This window comes from Microcaecilia unicolor, chromosome 10, assembly GCF_901765095.1.
Source record: "Microcaecilia unicolor chromosome 10, aMicUni1.1, whole genome shotgun sequence".
Taxonomy (NCBI): Eukaryota; Metazoa; Chordata; class Amphibia; order Gymnophiona; family Siphonopidae; genus Microcaecilia; species Microcaecilia unicolor.
This window is the reverse complement of record NC_044040.1, coordinates 117,227,289-117,240,661: the sequence shown is the minus strand read 5'-3', so window position 1 is coordinate 117,240,661 and position 13,373 is coordinate 117,227,289. Positions and strand designations below refer to the sequence as shown.

The window sequence follows — 13,373 nt, the reverse complement described above, 5'->3', positions numbered from 1 at the left end:
GTTTACTCAACTCCTGAATTATATATATTTTCTGCTTTTGACAAAGTGGACTCTTATCTTTACATGCTCATTTCTCAATAAATTGCTTACTTTATAAAGCAGCACCAGCATCTTTGTTTTTGGACATAGTACAGTATTATGGGACCAGTAATGGTTAAAGACGTCAGACGCACGCAGCAGAGGAACTTCCAGAGAAGATGAGGAAGGAACGCGAAGGGCACAACAACACTTTGGCTGTCGGGGGTTTGGGTCCCCCGTCAGCACAGGTAGTACACAACGGCGGCGGGGGGTGGTTTTCGGCGGTCTGGGGGGGGGGGGGCGACAGGTTCGCCGAAGGGGGGGGGGCGAGGGGGCCGTAGCGGGGGGGGGGGGGGGGGGGGGGGGAGGAATTGCCTGCCTAGGGCCCGTTTCCTTGCCTACAGAAATGGGCCTTTTTTACTAGTATTCTATAATTGGCACTTATGCGCTATAGCACTTAGTTGCTACCTTATGTAATAGCGCTTAGTGCATATACACGTCACTGCCAATTTCTAGCGCCAATGACACACAAAAGTGGCATGCGCTTTGTGATAAACACAGGACTGCCCTACCCTGAGGAGACCACCAGAGGGAGCTCTCCTACAGAAAGTTGGGAAAATGCCCACTCTGGTCACTAGAGAGAGCCAAGAGAGGTACGTCCCTGTAATGACCTGGAATGGATGAAGTCTGAAGTCAGAATGAGAAAGTGGAGAAAGAGACCTGCTGAAGGAGAACTGGAAGCTGAGTGAGAAGGTTCCCTCAAAAAACCTGACTGTGGACATGTTATTAATGACACTGGGGATTATTTGAAATGGACTAACAGCCGTGGGGTGGAGGAAAAGACTGTAGAGTTAAGGAGAGTAAAGAAAGTCCTATCCAGGGGAGGTGGCTGTTTTACACTGAGACCCAGGTCCCCCAAGAGAGTGGGCTCAGTAAAGAAGAAACCAATTGAATAACAAGCTGGAAAGAAGTTGTTCCCCCACAAGGCTGGCGCCAAGTACTAATAAAGCGAATGCTACATACCTGTAGAAGGTATTCTCCGAGGACAGCAGGCTGATTGTTCTCACTGATGGGGGTGACGTCCACGGCAGCCCCTCCAATCGGAAAACTTTACTAGCAAAGGCCTTTGCTAGTCCTCGCACGCCCATGCGCACCGCGCATGCGCGGCCGTCTTCCCGCCCGAACCGGCTCGTGTTCGTCAGTCCCATATGTAGCAAGACAAAACAAGGGAAGACACAACTCCAAAGGGGAGGCGGGCGGGTTTGTGAGAACAATCAGCCTGCTGTCCTCGGAGAATACCTTCTACAGGTATATAGCATTCGCTTTCTCCGAGGACAAGCAGGCTGCTTGTTCTCACTGATGGGGTATCCCTAGCCCCCAGGCTCACTCAAAACAACAAACATGGTCAATTGGGCCTCGCAACGGCGAGGACATAACTGAGATTGACCTAACAACTTATCCAACTAACTGAGAGTGTAGCCTGGAACAGAATAAACATGGGCCTAGGGGGGTGGAGTTGGATTCTAAACCCCGAACAGATTCTGAAGCACTGACTGCCCGAACCGACTGTCGCATCGGGTATCCTGCTGCAGGCAGTAATGAGATGTGAATGTGTGGACAGATGACCACGTCGCAGCTTTGCAGATCTCTTCAATAGTGGTTGACTTCAAGTGGGCCACTGACGCAGCCATGGCTCTGACATTGTGAGCCGTGACATGACCCTCAAGAGCCAGCCCAGCCTGGGCGTAAGTGAAGGAAATGCAATATGCTAGCCAATTGGATATGGTGCGTTTCCCCACAGCCACTCCCCTCCTGTTGGGATCAAAAGAAACAAACAATTGGGCGGACTGTCTGTTGGGCTGTGTCCTCTCCAGATAGAAGGCCAATGCTCTCTTGCAGTCCAATGTGTGCAGCTGACGTTCAGCAGGGCAGGAATGAGGACGGGGAAAAAATGTTGGCAAGACAATTGACTGGTTCAGATGGAACTCTGACACTACCTTCGGCAAGAACTTAGGGTGAGTGCGCAGGACTACTCTGTTATGATGAAATTTGGTGTAAGGGGCCTTGGCTACCAGGGCCTGAAGCTCACTGACTCTATGAGCTGAAGTAACTGCCACCAAGAAAATGACCTTCCAGGTCAAGTACTTCAGATGGCAGGAGTTCAGTGGCTCAAAAGGAGGTTTCATCAGCTGGGTGAGAACGACATTAAGATCCCATGACACTGTAGGAGGTTTTGACAAAAGCAAACCTCTCATGAAGCGAACAACTAAAGGCTGTCCTGAGATCGGCTTACCTTCCACACGGTAATGGTATGCACTGATTGCGCTAAGGTGGACCCTTACAGAGTTGGTCTTGAGACCAGACTCAGACAAGTGCAGAAGGTATTCAAGCAGGGTCTGTGTATGACAGGAGCGAGGATCTAAGGCCTTTTGTCACACCAGACGGCAAACCTCCTCCATAAAAAGAAGTAACTCCTCTTAGTGGAATCTTTTCTGGAAGCAAGTAAGACACGGGAGACACCCTCCGACAGACCCAAAGAGGCAAAGTCTACGCTCTCAACATCCAGGCCGTGAGAGCCAGAGACTGGAGGTTGGGATGCAGAAGCGCCCCTTCGTTCTGTGTGATGAGGGTCGGAAAACACTCCAATCTCCACGGTTCTTCGGAGGACAACTCCAGAAGGAGAGGGAACCAGATCTGACGCGGCCAAAACGGAGCAATCAGAATCATGGTGCCTCGGTCTTGCTTGAGTTTCAACAAAGTCTTCCCCACCAGAGGTATAGGAGGATAAGCATACAGTAGACCTTCTCCCCAGTCCAGGAGGAAGGCATCCGATGCCAGCCTGCCGTGGGCCTGAAGTCTGGAACAGAATTGAGGGACCTTGTGGTTGGCCTGAGATGCAAAGAGATCCACCAAGGGGGTGCCCCACACCTGGAAGATCTGCCTCACTAACCTGGAATTGAGCGACCACTCATGAGGTTGCATGATCCTGCTCAACCTGTCGGCCAGACTGTTGTTTACGCCTGCCAGATATGTGGCTTGGAGCAACATGCCATAACGGCGAGCCCACAGCTACATGCTGACGGCTTCCTGACACGGGGTGAGATCCGGTGCCCCCCTGCTTGTTGATGTAATACATGGCAACCTGGTTGTCTGTCTGAATTTGGATAATTTGGTGGGACAGCCGATCTCTGAAAGCCTTCAGAGCGTTCCAGACCGCTCGTAACTCCAGGAGATTGATCTGCAGATCGCGTTCCTGGAGGGACCAGCTTCCCTGGGTGTGAAGCCCATCAGCATGAGCTCCCCACCCCAGGAGAGACGCATCCGTAGTCAGCACTTTTTGTGGCTGAGGAATTTGGAAAGGACGTCCCAGAGTCAAATTGGACCAAATCGTCCACCAATACAGGGATTTGAGAAAACTCGTGGACAGGTGGATCACGTCTTCTAGATCCCCAGCAGCCTGAAACCACTGGGAAGCTAGGGTCCATTGAGCAGATCGCATGTGAAGGCGGGCCATGGGAGTCACATGAACTGTGGAGGCCATGTGGCCCAGCAATCTCAACATCTGCCGAGCTGTGATCTGCTGGGACGCTCGCACCCGCGAGACGAGGGACAACAAGTTGTTGGCTCTCGTCTCTGGGAGATAGGCACGAGCCGTCCGAGAATCCAGCAGCGCTCCTATGAATTCGAGTCTCTGTACTGGGAGAAGATGGCTTTGGATAATTTATCACAAACCCCAGTAGCTCCAGGAGGCGAATAGTCATCTGCATGGACTGTAGAGCTCCTGCCTCGGATGTGTTCTTCACCAGCCAATCATCGAGATAAGGGAACACATGCACTCCCAGCCTGCGAAGCGCCGCTGCTACTACAGCCAAGCACTTCGTGAACACTCTGGGCGCAGAGGCGAATCCAAAGGGTAGCACACAGTACTGGAAGTGACGTGTGCCCAGCTGAAATCGCAGATACTGTCTGTGAGCTGGCAGTATCGGGATGTGCGTGTAGGCGTCCTTCAAGTCCAGAGAGCATAGCCAATCGTTTTCCTGAATCATGGGGAGAAGGGTGCCCAGGGAAAGCATCCTGAACTTATCCTTGACCAGATATTTGTTCAGGGCCCTTAGGTCTAGGATGGGACGCATCCCCCCTGTTTTCTTTTCCACAAGGAAGTACCTGGAATAGAATCCCAGCCCTTCTTGCCCGGATGGCACGGGCTCGACCGCATTGGCGCTGAGAAGGGCGGAGAGTTCCTCTGCAAGTACCTGCTTGTGCTAGAAGCTGTAAGATTGAGCTCCCGGTGGGCAATTTGGAGGTTTGGAGGCCAAATTGAGGGTGTATCCTTGCCGGACTATTTGAAGAACCCAACGGTCGGAGGTTATAAGAGGCCACCTTTGGTGAAAAACTTTCAACCTCCCCCCGACCGGCAGATCGCCCGGCACTGACACGTTGATGTCGGCTATGCTCTGCTGGAGCCAGTCAAAAGCTCGCCCCCTGCTTTTGCTGGGGAGCCGTGGGGCCTTTCTGAGGTGCACGCTGCTGACGAGAGCGAGCGCGCTGGGGCTTAGCCTGGGCCGCAGGCTGTCGAGAAGGAGGATTGTACCTACGCTTACCAGAAGAGTAGGGAACAGTCTTCCTTCCCCCATAAAAACGTCTACCTGAGGAGGTAGATGCTGAAGGCTGCCGGCGGGAGAACTTGTCGAAAGTGGTATCCCGCTGGTGGAGCTGCTCTACCACCTGTTCGACTTTCTCTCCAAAAATATTGTCCGCTCGGCAAGGGGAGTCCGCAATCCGCTGCTGGATCCTATTCTCCAGGTCGGAGGCACGCAGCCATGAGAGTCTGCGCATCACCACACCTTGAGCAGCGGCCCTGTACGCAACATCAAAGGTATCATATACCCCTCTGGCCAGGAATTTTCTGCATGCCTTCAGCTGCCTGACCACCTCCTGAAATGGCTTGGCTTGCTCAGGAGGGAGCTTGTCCACCAAGCCCGCCAACTGCCGCACATTGTTCCGCATATGTATGCTCGTGTAGAGCTGGTAAGACTGGATTTTGGCCACGAGCATAGAAGAATGGTAGGCCTTCCTCCCAAAGGAGTCTAAGGTTCTAGAGTCCTTGCCCGGGGGCGCCGAAGCATGCTCCCTAGAACTCTTAGCCTTCTTTAGGGCCAGATCCACCACACCAGAGTTGTGAGGCAACTGAGTGTGAATCAGCTCTGGGTCCCCATGGATCCGGTACTGGGACTCGATCTTGTTGGGAATGTGGGGGGGCTGTACCGCAGGAGCCCTCAGGGTAGGGGGAGACCCACCCGAAGGCTCACCGCCACCAGCAGGGGAATGGACAGCCCTCACCTGCACTCCAGTCGAAGCACCACCGTCCGACAACATCAGCACTAGTGGAGGTCCCGGTGACGCCGACGCAGCCTTTCAATGTCTCGGTACCGACGATGCAGAGGGTCGATGTCTCGATGCAGTCGATGCCGAGGTCGAAGGTCTTGATGTTGTCGACGTCGATGCACTCGATGCCCCCGGTGCTGTTGTCGACAAAGAGCCCGAGAACAACACGTTCCACTGGGCCAATCTCGCTACCTGAGTCCTCTTTTGTAAAACGGCGCAAAGACTACAGGCCTGCGGGCGGTGCCCAGCCCCCAGACACTGAAGACACAACGCGTGCCTATCAGTGAGCGAGATTACCCTGGCGCACTGGGTGCACTTCTTGAAGCCGCTGGGAGACTTCGATGACATGGGCGGAAAAATCACGCTGGCGAAATCAAAATTCGTAATGGCGATATAAGCACCAAAAATAGGGAGAGAAAAAACCCGAACCGAGGCCTCAAAAAGGCCTACCCCGAAAGCGAAAGGAAACTTATGCGGGGCAAAAGCTGGAAGCACGGGAAAGGGGTAAAGACCGTAAAGGTCCTTTTTTTTTTTTCCAGTGAAAATCGCGAAGACGCGCGAGGGTCAACTTTGAGGGGTGCGAAACGGCGCAAAACACGACCGAGCGCGGACAAAAGAAGACTGACGAACACGAGCCGGTTCCGGCGGGAAGACGGCCGCACATGCGCGGTGCGCATCGGCGCGAGGACTAGCAAAGGCCTTTGCTAGTAAAGTTTTCCGATTGGAAGGGCTGCCGTGGACGTCACCCCCATCAGTGAGAACAAGCAGCCTGCTTGTCCTCGGAGAAATTGTATTTGCATTTACTTGACTAATTTGCATATTTCTGGAAGCAGAGAAACTCTGGTTATATTCTTAAGGAGGGTGTCCCAGGGACTCAGCCGGAGTACCAAAAGGGTGACCAGTTACCAGAGGATGCAGTGGGGAAGAATTTCCAGAATTTGGGGGGGGGGGGGGTAATGAAGGACCAGTCACCCTGAGTTGAAAAGGGGAGTCTAAATATTGAGGCTGGGACTAAAGGATGCTGCAAATAAGAATTGTCTGAATTCTTTTCAAGAAGCCAAGTGCTAGTGAGGCCAGGTGGAGTGTATGTGAGACAGGACATGAGCCACTAGAGAGCATGAGAGATCCCTGTGGGTTTACAACTTCTGGGATTCCATTTATATAATTGCCCCATGTACTTTTTTTTTATTCTATTTGAATTCCTTTATTGTTTTTATTCCTACTGGCTCCTACAGAAAAGCATTCCAGGTATAGATCACCATAGCAATGTTGTTTCTCAGTTTCTCCCCTTTCAAATCTGTCATGCTCTCTAGTTAGGGCATTTTCAATATGACATCAGGTCATCCCTGATTCTCTTCTGTGCTCAGCTGGTCATTTACAGCACCTTTTTTGTGCCTTATTTGTTATAAAAACAGGTCTAGCTCAAAACATCATAGTTTTAGTCCTGGACGGTTTTGTTTTGTTCCATTACAGCTGAAAAATGTCCAAGTCTTAGGAATGCCCAGATCCCCCCCTTGTGATTTCAATGTACTTCTGACGGACTTCATAGAAAAAGTCTAAAAATTGGTATTAAAAATACAAATTTGAACATTTTTATTTATGCCACTTTATGGACGTTTACAAAACCGTGCTAGCGATTCCACCGTAGTAAATGAGAGGAAGCCCATTCAATTCTTATGGGCTTCCACTCATTTGCTGCGCAGGAATCGATAGCGGGGCTTTGTAAAAGAAGCCCTTAATGGGGAAAGCAGATTTTGATTGTTATTCCTTTACTTATGCATTTAAATTGGTAATCCAAAAATCCCTTCCTTTTCTGTGAGGTCACCTTTAAAAACAAAGCTAAATAAAATTGAGGACGTGTGATAGATGTAATCAACTTAGATTTCAGCAAAGCCTTTGGCACGGTTCCTCATAGGAGGCTCTTGAATAAACTTGACAGGCTGAAGATAGGACCCAAAGTGGTGAACTGGATTAGGAACTGGTTGATGAATAGATGCCAGATGGTGGTGGTTAATGAAATTCACTTGGAGGAGGGAAAGGTGAGTAGTGGAGTGCCTCAAGGGAAAGAGAAATGGGACTTGATATGGGAAAATTAGGCTCTTACCTTGATAATTTTCTTTCCTTTTGTCACAGCAGATGAATCCATTAACTGATGGGTTGTATCTACCTACCAGCAGGTGGAGATAGAGAACACTGAAAGCACATGGTGTTCCTGGACGCCCAGCCCCCTCTGCCTTCAGTATATGAAATTTCCAAAGCAGAGTGAATAAGAAAGGCAAAATGACACAAACTTTCCTTACAGAGAACAAACGCCCCTGAACCGGAACAATAACCAAACAAAGGAGGGACGTTATCAACCTCCTGCAATAAAAACAGCATGTAGTAACTCTGTTAGCTTGTCTTCAAGTACTCCCGATGAGGCACAATGTCCATATACAACATCTGTACAAAAACTAAAGTCAGACAGGGAGGGATCATGGATTCATCTGCTGTGACTAAAGGAAAGAAAATTATCAAGGTAAGAACCTAATTTTCCCTTCCTTGTCATCAACTGCAGATGAATCCATTAACTGATGGGATGTACCCAAGCACTCCCTAAGTAGGGTGGAAACAGGCAACTCCGCGAGTAAGCACTTGCGCTCCAAAATGCGCATCCTGCCGCGCTGCCACATCCAGCTTGTAATGCCGCATGAAAGAGAGCTGAGAAGCCCAGGTAGCCGCACGACAGATCTCCTGAAGAGAAAAGATACCTGTTTCAGCCCACGAAGAGGACATTGCCCTCGTAGAGTGCGCTTTAAATGCTTCAGGCGGCGACTGCCCTGAAAGCAGATAAGCAGAAAAAATGAGTTCCTTAAGCCAGCAGGCTATAGTGGCCTTAGACGCCGGAAACCCCCGTCGGGGACCTGCCAACAGAACAAATAAATGATCAGAATTCCTAAACTCATTTGACATCTGCAGATACTGCCACAGAGTCCTGGCTTTCATCTGCCGAATCCGCTCTGATGAGCCAGTCGTCGAGATAAGGGTGAAATCCGATACCCTCTCACCTGAGAAAGGCAGCCACCACTACCATCACCTTGGAAAAAGTCCGAGGGGCAGTTGCCAGGCCAAAAGGCAAGGCGCGAAACTGGAAATGTTGGCTCAGTACCGCAAACCGGAGAAACCGCTGATGAGGCGGCCAGATGGGAATAGGCAAATATGCTTCCTTGAGGTCCAGAGACGTGAGAACCTCTCCTGGCTGTACCGCCGCAGTGACAGAGTGCAGGGTTTCCATACGGAAGTGTCGCACTTCTAAGGCCTCGTTGACTCTGCGTAAGTTGAGAATAGGTCTGAACAACCCGCCTTTTCAAGGCACCACAAAATAGATGAAGTAGCAACCGCAGCCGTGTTTGGCAGGAGGAACCGGAACCACCGCTCCGAGCTTCAGCAACACCTGCAAGTTCTTTTTACCGCCGCCCGCTTGAAGGCAGTGCAGCATCGGGACTCCAAAAAACACGTCACCCACCGGGGCAGCGAATTCTATTCGGTAACCTTCTCTGATCAGGTCCAGAACCCACTGATCCGAAGTAATCTTGATCCACTCCTCGAGAAAGAGGGAGAGACGACTCCCTACTGCGAGAACCGACGAGTGGACCGGCGCCCCATCATTGTGGAGGATGCCCCTGAACTCCTGGATGTTGCCGGGACGCCGCAGTGCGTTTGTCCGAACAAAAGGAGTTCCTCTGCTGGAAACGGGTACGTTGACCAAACCCTGGAGAGCGCCCCAGGCGATACCTGTGAGCTTCGCGAAAACGTGGCCTGGAAGAGGAGGGAAAAGAAGGGCTTTTGGAAGAAGGCCTCAGCCTATCCTCAGGCAACCGTTGGGACTTAGTCCCCTAGGTCCTTAACAATCTTCTCCAAATCCTCCCCAAATAAAAGAAGGCCCCGAAAGGGTAACCTCACCAGCCTTTGTTTAGAGGTTATGTCAGCCGCCCAATGCCGGAGCCAAAGAAGGCGGTGGGCAGCAACCGCCACCGACATCTGCTGAGCCGAAGCTCTGACCAGATCATAAAGGGCATCAGCCAAAAAAAGACAAGGCAGACTCCATACGCAGGCCGACCTCAGCGAGGGAACCCACTCCATCGGCAGGCTGCTCAACCGCCTGCTGCAACCAGGAAAGGCAGGCCCGGGCTGCATAGGAACTGCAAATAGCCGCCCGTAAGGAGAGGCCCAAGATTTCAAAGGACCGCTTCAGCGCGGATTCCAGCCGCCGGTCCTGCATATCTTTCAAAGCGACCCCTCCCTCCACCGGGAGAGTAGTCTTTTTAGTCACAGCTGTTTGTGCAGCGCTGCGTACGCCTTGTAGCGCTATAGAAATGCTAAATAGTAGTAGTAGTAGCTGTGACTAACGCATCCACTTTAGGCATCCCAAAGAGAGTGGAGGAGTGGCCTAGTGGTTAGGGTGGTGGACTTTGGTCCTGGGGAACTGAGGAACTGAGTTCGATTCCCACTTCAGGCACAGGCAGCTCCTTGTGACTCTGGGCAAGTCACTTAACCCTCCATTGCCTCATGTAAGCTGCATTGAGCCTGCCATGAGTGGGAAAGCGTGGGGTACAAATGTAACAAAAAAAAAAGCCAACTGACTTTCACTCAGAAGATAAAGGTGACACATAGCCCTGGCCACCTTCAAGGGACCATCAGGGTCAGACCATTGAGCTGAAATAAGCTCTTGAAGCATGCACGGGAAAAGCCCGAGAAGGCTTCTTAGTACTAGCCATCCGAGTATTAATAGAAGAGGCAGCGCCCTCGTCAGGATCTTCAATACAAAGGGCCTGTAAGGCATCAGAAATGAGAGCTGACAGCTTGTCGCGGTGGAAAATCCGAACCGCTTTAGGGTCATCCAACTCCTGTGGCAAGCAGCCACACTCATCTGGATCATCAGTCTGTGAGGGCCTGCCAGACCCCTAAGACTTCCTGAAACTAGACCAAGGGGGAGAACAGGGTGAAGAGTCCCCTCAGACGGGGTATTCACTCGTCTACGCTTAGTGTCAGCCAAAAGCTCGGGGGAAGAAATAAAGTCTCCAGCAGACGCTGGGCTATCAAGAACTGGAGGCAACCCAGTCCGAAAAGAATTGTCAGGAGCCTCAGGCAGTGCTCTTTTTTAACATAAAAGCCTTTTGCATCAGCAGCACAAATTCAGGGGAGAAAAACTCACCCTGCGCATCCGCCCCCACATTGGGGGAAGCGGAGGCAATAGCTCCTCTAGAAACCTCGAAACGAGGCGTCCCCCTGCACTCAGACCCCTCCGCAACTGCGAGGGTCGAGTCACGCGGCGCCTCCAAGATGGTGCCCGCTGCCAACTCCGTCGGGCAGGAAGACTCACCACCCGCCATGCTTGTGCCAGCATTAGCATCTAGGCAGCATGAGCTGCAAAGCCCCGCTGCTGATCTGCGTTTCCCACAGTGGGAGCAGCGCTTAACCCCTTCAGCAGCCATCAAATACAAAAAACAAAATGGTGCCTTCACGCCAAAACTTACCCTGCACAGAGCGCTGTCAGCGGGAACCTCCCCGGAGGAGCTGGGCACCACTCTCACCTCAGGAGACCGAGTCAAACGAGCTTCGGTCAAGCTGCACCGAACCAGGAGCTCTGGAGAAAGCCTCTCTCTTTTTTTTTTTTATTTATAAGAAGTCTTTATTGAAATTTCACTCTGGACAACATACAATGTTTTAACAGTCTGGAAATACATCATCACATCCGTATCCAGACAGCATTAATATCATGTAGTACATTTCTGTAATACAACTTAGCATTATAATGTATCTGTGATAAACTTCAATATTTATAGTAAGTTTTCAATGTAAACAACCCTCCCTTCCCTGAACCCTCCCTGTCCCAACCTCCTCTCCCCCCCACCCCAGCCACCCAACTGATAAACCATGTCAGAGTTCCATGCACTCACATACACTTCTCACAATCAAAACAGTGTTTGCAGCATTAATAAAACGCTTCCATACCGAGTGCCATATATGTGTCTGATGCTTTCTAACTGCTAACAGCCTTTCCATCTCACACATGTATTTCAGTTTGTTATGCCATTTCACAACGGAAGGTACCCCCGGTTGTTTCCAGTGTTGGGCAATTGTCACACGAGCCACACCTGTCATCTGCTTCAGCAGCTGATGTTGACAAGATTTTAAACCATCCACTTTTGAGGCGAAAAGGAACACCTCAGGCACCCATGGGATAGATGACCCTAACCAACCTTGCATCCTACTATGAACCGCCTTCCAAAATGCTTTAACTTTACTGCAGTTCCACCAGATGTGCCCCATGATGCCACGCATACCACACCCCCTCCAGCACAAACCTGTTAGGGTTGGGTACACGTGCCGGAGGCGTTCCGGAGTTAGATACCATCTGAATAGTACTTTCACTGAGTTCTCTTTAAGTGGCACATATGTGGAAACACTCAACACCTCCCGCTCAATTTTCTCCCATCCCTGGTCACCCAGTGTCACTCCCAATTCCTTTTCCCATCCCCTCCTGTGATTACTGTAGATCGGGACCTGTGCGCTGACACACTTATATAGGCTACCAATCAAGCCACGAGATGTGGTTAATTTTTCACAGATCGCCTCTAGGGGAGTATTTTCCTTCTGGATCACCAAACGCACTGCTGCAATGCGGAGGAAGTGTGACAATTGGCAGTATGCAAACTCATCTCCTTCCACCCCAGGGAACTCTGTTTTTAGGTCTGCGTGTTTAAGCAAGGTAGTCCCGTCAAACATTTGACCCCCATGTACGCAATCCTTCTCCGTGCCATCTGGTGAAGACCCCTTTCGTGGTCCCTGGCAAGAACAGGGGATTGTATGCAATTGGAGTCAAATGAGAGAGTACACAACGGCCCCCTTGAAACAACTTATCCCAATAGTGAAGAGTAACCTCCACTGAAGAGCACACCCCCTCCTTCATGGGACGAAAGGGCCTCGGCAGCCACACAAGCGCCCCCAACGGCGTTTGTCCCAAGGATTGCTGCTCTATGTGTATCCACTGCCGGTCTGGGTAGTCTTGGTACCATTCTATAGCTGCCTTCCCCTGTGCCGCCCTGTAGTACCAATGAAGGTTCGGAACCCCCAACCCTCCCTTTTTCCTATCCTGATACAGCAGAGTATGTGATAACCTTGGATGTTTTCCTGCCCAGACGAAGTGCACAATACGATCCTGTAAGGATGCAAGAAATCGCCTGGGCATCATCACAGGCAGCACTTGGAATAGATATAAGAGGCGAGGCAGCACGTTCATCTTAATAATTGCTATCCATCCGAACCAGGAGGTCTCCAGCTCGCCCCATCTCTCCATGTCCTCAACAATGACTTTGACCAACTCTTTATAGTTAGCCTGAAAGAGCTCCGATAGAGTCGAGGTCAGGTTTACCCCCAGATATCTAACCTGCCGACGGGCCCATCGAAACGGGAAGGACACCTTTAACTCTGCCACTGTTTCAGCGGGCAGTGTAACACTGAGAGCCTCAGACTTTGCCATGTTAACTTTAAACCCAGATACCTCTGCATACTCATCAATAAGTTGAAGAAGTCTAGGAAATGTTGACAGAGGTCTAGTCACGTAGAGCAGGACATCATCAGCAAACAGTGCAATTTTATGTGTTCTCCCACCCACTAGGACCCCCGAAATCTCTGGGTCTTGTTGTATCCTAGAAGCAAACGGCTCCATAACCATCACAAATAATAAAGGGGAAAGAGGGCACTCCTGCCGTGTGCCTCTATACAATGAGAACAGGTCAGAATGATCTCCATTAATTTTAACACAGGCTCTGGGCGAGTTATAAAACGCCTGTATCCACCCCCAAAAATTTATGCCAAATCCCAAGCGCTCCAGCACCTTATACATGAAAGACCAGTGGACCCGATCAAAGGCCTTCTCAGCGTCTACGCTGCGAAGACACAAAGGTCTCCGAATTCTTTTTGCCAGA

The 13,373-nt window shown here is 50.8% G+C and overlaps 1 protein-coding gene across 4 annotated transcripts in view; it reads right to left on the bottom strand.

Annotated features, from left to right (window-relative positions):
• TF (transferrin) overlaps positions 1 to 13,373 on the bottom strand; it is a 642,048-nt gene that overhangs the window by 112,107 nt on the left and 516,568 nt on the right. The gene's annotated exons all lie outside the window — the stretch shown is intronic.